Below are 7,337 nucleotides of genomic sequence, written 5' to 3'. Positions count from 1 at the left end.
GGGAAAAGAGCATTGAAATGCATGTGATATGCCATCTTTTGGGCGCAGGACAGCAATACTGATTTTTCTAAAAATATGGATTCATCAAGGCAGTCATATCCACTGTTTGATGATATCTGCAAAAATGTATTATATAACAAAAGCACTAACAAAATCCTATCAGCGGATGACATGGGGGGGGGATTTAATACTGTAAGTATTCTCTTCCCACCCCACACCTTAAATAAAGAGCAAGCATAGGAACAAGAATAACTGTGCTAAATCAGACCAACAGTCTCTTTGGCCCCATACAAACAGGCCAAAATAAAGCTGCTTCGGGTCACTTTGGAAGTATGCTGTTAAATGATGCATGGTTCCTAAGAGTCTGGAAGCCGCACCAAAGCCACGATCCAATCCTAAGGACTGGAGTGCAGCTTTGGCGCAGCTTCCAGACTCTTAGGACGCATGCATCATTTAAACAGCATACTTCCAAAGTGACCCGAAACAGCTTTATTTTGGCCTGTCTGTATGGGGCCTTTGTTAGTTTTTGTGGGGGAGTTTCAGGCTATGTGGCCATGTTCTAGAAATGTTTATTCCTGTGGCTGGCATCTTCAGAGAATGCTGTTCTCTTTGTTGCCCATGGGAAGCCCAGGAGCAGGTCATGAGTGCAAGACACATCCCTCCTGCTCATCTTCCACACCATTGTTCTACAAAGGTATACCTTCTCTACAAAGGCATACCACAAATATTGCTAGCCTTTATCTTCAGGGCTGGCCAAAAATGGTTTGTTGTTACAGGAAGAGTGGCACCTGGTCCCTCACTCCACTATAGGAGGCATAGCACTCAAAGCCAGAATAAGTATACATTATATGTGGTCTAAGGTTTTCTGCTGAGCATCTTCAAAAGCTTTCAGTTGGCCAAAGAGCCAAATCCAGACAGAAAATGATGCTTTTTCTATACCTGATTTTATGACATGACCACAACTGGGGTATCAAAAGGCCTTTTTTTACATTTCCTTCAGCTTTAATCCAAATGAACTCCTGCTATCCTTCATCCTTTTACTTGAACTTGCATGGTTTATTTATTTTTGTGCACTTAGTAGCATGCACTGACACCAGAACGTTTGCTCATTTCATTCTAATTAACACATACCTTATTAGAATGTAAGAACAGCAATTATTCCATCTGTTTGCCACAGTGAGCAGCAAGCAAGGTATCTATTTAAAATGTGATTCACTTTCCCAGTCCCCAGCGTGTCTGCAAACTTTGGTGCATGAGTACAGTCAGGCGCCCAATTACATGGTTTCTGTACAATGCTAGTTAAGTAGACTAATTGAAGCTGGCATCTGCTGGTATTTGTCACTAAGCAGCACCAAAGAATATGGAAAGAAGACCATTTGCAAAAAAGGGAGGTGGCCGGGGGGCTGGGTGGGGATATACATGGGTCTTTCACTTTCCATATTGCTGTGTGGCCCTGATCTTCATAATCCAGTGCTTGGAAACATTACATATTGGACTACTACTTCTAGAATGTTGCAGACCACTGTGGGCTAATGGAGGGATTTGGGAAGTTGTAATCACAAAATAAACCTTTTGAAGATCTGCTTCATGGGCGGGGGGGGGGGGGGGCGAGTACAATCTTCTATTGTACATTATTGTATTGTCCAACTTCAAGGTTTTTCTTCAGCTTTTCAGGTATCAGCAAATGTGATGCTCAGGAACAAAGCATCTATGCACATGTGGAAGCAAAATGCACACTATGCTGCAGTGGACATGCTACATGCATGAATTATGCTTACATGCTACTATGAGGTTTTGCAAGAGTGCCCCACAACCATGGGAGAAACATCTAAGTCATGGGAAGGCAACTGTGAGGAGGCAGGAACCATTCTTCCCCTAAAAGCTGCAGCATTGCTCCCAGTATAACTGGAAATGGTGTAACTCATCACTTCTGATTTTGACTTTTGGCCCAAAAGTGCTGTTTTTTTTTTTTTGCATAGGGAAGTTGGTGGTAGTAGAAGGGGGGGCAATGTGATGCAAACCACCATGTTTCTTTGTGACAGTTTGAGTGTTTTTGTGCCATATTCTGTTTGGGGGGGAATGACACAAAAAAGGGGAACAGTGACTCCATGGGCCACACTTTCCCCACTCTGATCTCCTTTTGGGTCTGGCCCAGGATGTTTTTCTACAAAAAGCCCATGCAGGGCTTTATAGGTGCCCCCTCTCAAATTACTCAAGTTAAGGTGTAGTACTCAAGGCCAACCATTGTACTTAGACCCAAGAGGCACAAAGGCCCCTTAAGCACCTTTTCCCATCTTTAGAAGTGCAGTACAAATACAGTTATGGCCGGTTAAGCCACTAACTATTTTCTTAACCACAAATGTGTTGCCTGAGGTGGCTGCCTCATTGGGCCTGTTGCCAGCGATAGTGATAGCTGGCAACTTCCCTGTCAGTGAGATGGTAAACTATACTGGGTTATAATCCAGGAGAATAGTCCTGAGAATACTCTGGACTGCTAAAAAGACCAGTGGAATGGATTCTAGAGAAGATCAGACCCAAACTCTCCATGGAAGCAAAGATGACTAATCTGAGGTTGTTCTATTTTGGCCATATCACGAGAAGAAAGGACTCACTAGAAAATGCTATAATGCTGGGTAAAATGGAGGGCAATAGAAAAAGAGGAAGACCACATTCCAGATGGATATATTCAGCCTGCATCTGCACTGCAGAAATAATCCAATTTGACACCACTTTAACTGCCATGACTCGGTGTTATGTAATTCTGGAATTTTTAGTTTTGTGAGACGTTTAGCCCTTTCTCTCAGATATCTCTCATGCTGCACTAAACTACAATTGCCAGAATCCCATAGCATGGTATCATGGCAGATAAAGCAGTGTCAAACTGGATTATTTCTGCAGTGCAGATGCAGCCCCATTCAGATACAGCCATGAATCTGCAGAAACTGAGAAGTGCACTTGAGGATAGTGTGACTTGGAGGTCTCTCATACATAAGGTCACCATGATTCAGAGTCAACTTGAAGGCATTTAACAACAAATAATCCAGGTGTTGAATGGAACCACCAAAGATATTGAACCCTAGCTCCCAAATTGTTTCAGCACCTTGGACAGCTCCTATAAAGGTCAGGCTTTAAAGGTTATTGCTGATCCATCACTCTACTGATTTGGGAGTCCCCAGTCATTATGACTTGTTGGGGCTGGCCTTGATTTCCTCCATTGTTTGGTGTTGGAAGAAGCACTGCGGACATGTGAAAGGAGCTTCAAGAGGCCAGGTAGTAGAAGTATAGTGGCTCCAGGGTTCATGGGTTCAAAAACCAGGGACTTTTTTATTAGCAAGGATGATTATGTCACCTGCCACCCTCTTGAACTCCCCTGTTCTGTCTGGGAGCAATTCCCACAGTTGGTGGAAGGGGAAATTGGTCTTCCCCAGCAATAATGCTTTGCTCTGAGCTACCCCATTTTTAAAACAAAGTATTTGGGGGTGGCTGAATCTTCCATGAATTATACTAAAAAAAATAAACCCGGTAGAAAACTGTTCCTGGTAGACATTTCTGTTGGATGTTTGGATTGTTCTTTGGACTCTTGCTGTAGGAATTGCCACAATAAGGCCCTGCACTTGAAAATTTACTACTATGCTATCGGTAGGCAGAACTGGGCTCCTCCTGTCATATAAGACCACATTCCCCAGGGCTGCTAAATCCTGACGCTAGTAAGAAAAATGTATGTCCCTAGAAAGATAAAATGAAATAACTATACTTAAGCTTCAAGTTCTCAGTTTAAATCACTCATTTTGGCAATTAAGAGTGTCTAATTGATATGCACAGTCTCAGAAAGATTAGTTTTTTCATGACAGCTTGCCTTATGAAAGTGCTGGGGCTCAGACAGCCCAACGCCTCAATCGTGGCACCTTCCACACTGGCTGCTGTCTCTGAAACAGACATCATTAATATACACAGGTATTACATAAAGGCAGCACTGCTACAGCTGAACTATTGCCTTCCATTGTTTTCTGTGACAGTCTTCCATCATTTTAAATACGAAGTTGCTTCCAGATCAGGCTTTGATTGCATAACCTCTCTGCTTCATTTACAGAATTTTGTGGGGGATCGTAGATTTCCACTGGTGTGTTGTGTGCCTTCAAGTTGTTTCCAACTTATGGCAACCTTCAGGTGAACCTATCATGGCAATATTTGTTCAGAGGAGCTTTGCCATTGCCTTCCCCTGAGGCTGAGCATGTGACTTGCCCAAGAGCACCAGTGGGTTTCATGGCCAAGCAGGAATTGATCTCTAGTCTGGAGAGTTGTATTTCAATGCTCAAACCATTATGCCACACTGGGCCCTTGTATTTTACTGCCACTTCTGTCTTTTTGCCACACCTGGTCCAGCCTAGCACTAAATACCACCATCTCTACAAGCTATGCGAAGTGCAACCCATCCCCCAGCATCCACAGTTAGAATACATCTGGTAGAATACTTCAGGATTCTAACAGATGGTTTCTATACATATCTAGGATGACATCCTGCATTTCCACACATAACTTGAACTTTATTCCCATTGTTAAAGAGGGACAGGACAACTACTCATTCTCACTGCACCTGTTTTAAAGAGAAGTATAAGAGAATAGTGTGGCATAGTGGTTTGACTCTAGAGACCAGGGTTTTCGATTCCCAGCTCAGCCACGAAACCCGTTGGGTGACCTTGGGCAAGTCACACACTCTCAGCCTCAGCGGAAGGCAATGGCAAACCTCCTCTGAACCCCATGATAGGCTTCCCTTAAGGTCAGCACATAAGAGCAACAGCAAAAGTAAGGATGTAAAACATAAATATGCATAGCATGGTGTCTGAGATGTTATGATTAACTGACTATTCTTAGTTGTCTTGTGTAGTTCAAGACTCTTGGTTGGGCTTAAAATGCACACTTGAATGTAAGAGAAAGAAAACCTTCATTTAAAACAGAGGCACAAATAGAAAATTTAGTGTGTATGATTTATTGCCAAAGTACATGAAGTTGGAGTCTGTCGGACTAGAACTCCTTATGTAATTTCCATCTTTAAAAAGCACCAGGGTGTGTAGGCAGGGGGAAGAAGTTTTCATAGGAGCTATAGCAGGAAGAAAGGTTTCAACCCTTTCCCTCTGCTGATTCACCAATATAAATGGTACTGCTGAAGGTACTGGAGCGAAGGTGGGGTTGGTTGGCTTAGAAAGGGTTAAGATGCCTTCCTGATATCTGGGACGTATATCTCTATCATCGCTGATTCCCCAGGCAACATTTTAAAACGATTTTAAAAGACTGGCAATTTTCAAACAGGGGTAGGAATTGTGTGGCCTCCAGAAGGGCAACTCCTGTGAACCCTCATCCATGTCTTTGCTATCTAGGGCTGCTGGGAATTGCAGTACAACAGCTGAAGGGCCACACAATTGCCACTCCTCTCTTGGAGCCAAGTTACACATTACATCTAACAACGTGTTCAAATATAGATAGGCTATTTATATGCTTTTCTTAACAAAATGCTGTTGCAACACATACCACACAGCCTGGTGCTCTGACCCATGTCAGAACTATGGGACAAGAAGAGAGAAAGTTGCTCCTTTTTGCCCATACTGCTTTTTCACCAAAGATCACCACCAGGATCTGCAGTTTATCCCTAGTTCTAATTATGCGGCTACATATGTTGTTTAAAGCAATATGTATTTTATCCTTTGCCAGGCTTTATTTTAACGTTGAATCAGTGCCCTCTAGTGTCAGAATCATGTTTCTGCAAAAAAAAAATAGTGCCATGATGTTCTCCATCTTTTTAACTCAATGAATTGCTGTAATACGTAGTTCAATACAGTGGTCCCTCCACATTCGCTGGGGTTAGGGATGAAGGACCCCTGTGAATGTGGAAGAGCCGCAAATAATAAAACACTCTTCTTTATACCTAAGAGAACACCTCTCTAGGAATCTCCAGGTCCTCCAGTGCAACTCTGTGGTCAACATTTCCCATAAGTTGGTCACAGAATCTTGCTGGAGGGCCTGCAAATGCCTAGAGAAGTGTTTTCTCTATGAATGCCTAGATTTTCCAGCACAACTCTATGGTCAACATCTGGCAGAGATTCCTAGAGAGAACATATTAATCAAAACCGCAAATAATCAAATCCATAAATGTCACACAAGGCCCAGTATATTTGTTACAAGGATTCTTGTCGTCCCCCCCCCACCTCCAATAGATTCCCACTACTCAGAAAGGAAGCATTTTGGCATTGTTAGTGTTGCAGTTACTCTACCTGGCAACACCTGTGACATTATAAATAACTTCCACCTCCCACAACTAGTGTTTTGTGACCCTTTGTTAAAAAATTAGATGATCTGGTAATGCTTCATCAAAAAAGTGCTAATGGAGATCTCTCCAAAGAGGTGGGATATGTGTCAGCAGCACTGTCTCTTGAGCTTCAAACGCTTTGTGTCTGACCATTTTCTCCCTATTTGTTTTGTAAGAATGCATATAGGATTGATACACAGAGTGATCCTCCATTTCTTTAATGTGGAAAACAGGCTATTTTCACAACATTGCTACCCTCCTGCACAATGTTTGGTGCGGACAGGATATACTACAGCTGCTGGATCAGGTCTAGCTAGTTTGTTGTTTTTAAATCATCTCATCTTCATGAGTTCTTAATCGGTTTATTTGTTGTCAAGTTCTGGACTTATAAGCTTCAGGGCTTTATGAGCATATTGATTTATATTAAATTGTGGAGTGTGTGTGGAATTCACTTTGACCGCAAGATGACTTCCTAGGACAGTGATGGTGAAACTTTTAGAGACTGAGTGCCCAAACTGCAACCCCAAACCTACTTATTTATTCCAAAGTGCCATGTCCCTCTGGCTTTCTAGTAACAAACTCTGTCAAACTCCCTAGCACTGAGCCAGGACAGTTAGAGCGGTCTCAAACTGGATTATTTCTGCAGTGTGTTTTGGGCCTTAGTTATTAAAAATGCTCAAGGTTCGATCCATACTGCAGAAATAATCCAGTTTGAGACCGCTTTAACTCCCCTGGCTCAGTGCTAGGGAGTTTGTCAGAGTTTGTTACTAGAAAGCCAGAGGGGCATGGCACTTTGGAATAAATAAGTGGGCTAGGGAACCCTGGGAATTGTAGTTTTGGGAGAGAGCTCTGGTGCCACAATAAACTATAATTCCCATGCATCTGTGGAAGTACGCTTAAGTCTAGGAAAGCTCATGCTGCCAACTTCTTTCTTTCAATGAGTCTCAGAGGTGCTAGAAGACCTCTCAATATCATCATCACCATTATTATTATTATTATTATTATTATTATTATTATTATTATTATTATTATTATT

This window comes from Sceloporus undulatus, chromosome 4 (genome assembly GCF_019175285.1).
Source record: "Sceloporus undulatus isolate JIND9_A2432 ecotype Alabama chromosome 4, SceUnd_v1.1, whole genome shotgun sequence".
NCBI lineage: Eukaryota > Metazoa > Chordata > Lepidosauria > Squamata > Phrynosomatidae > Sceloporus > Sceloporus undulatus.
This window is presented reverse-complemented; position numbering follows the sequence as displayed.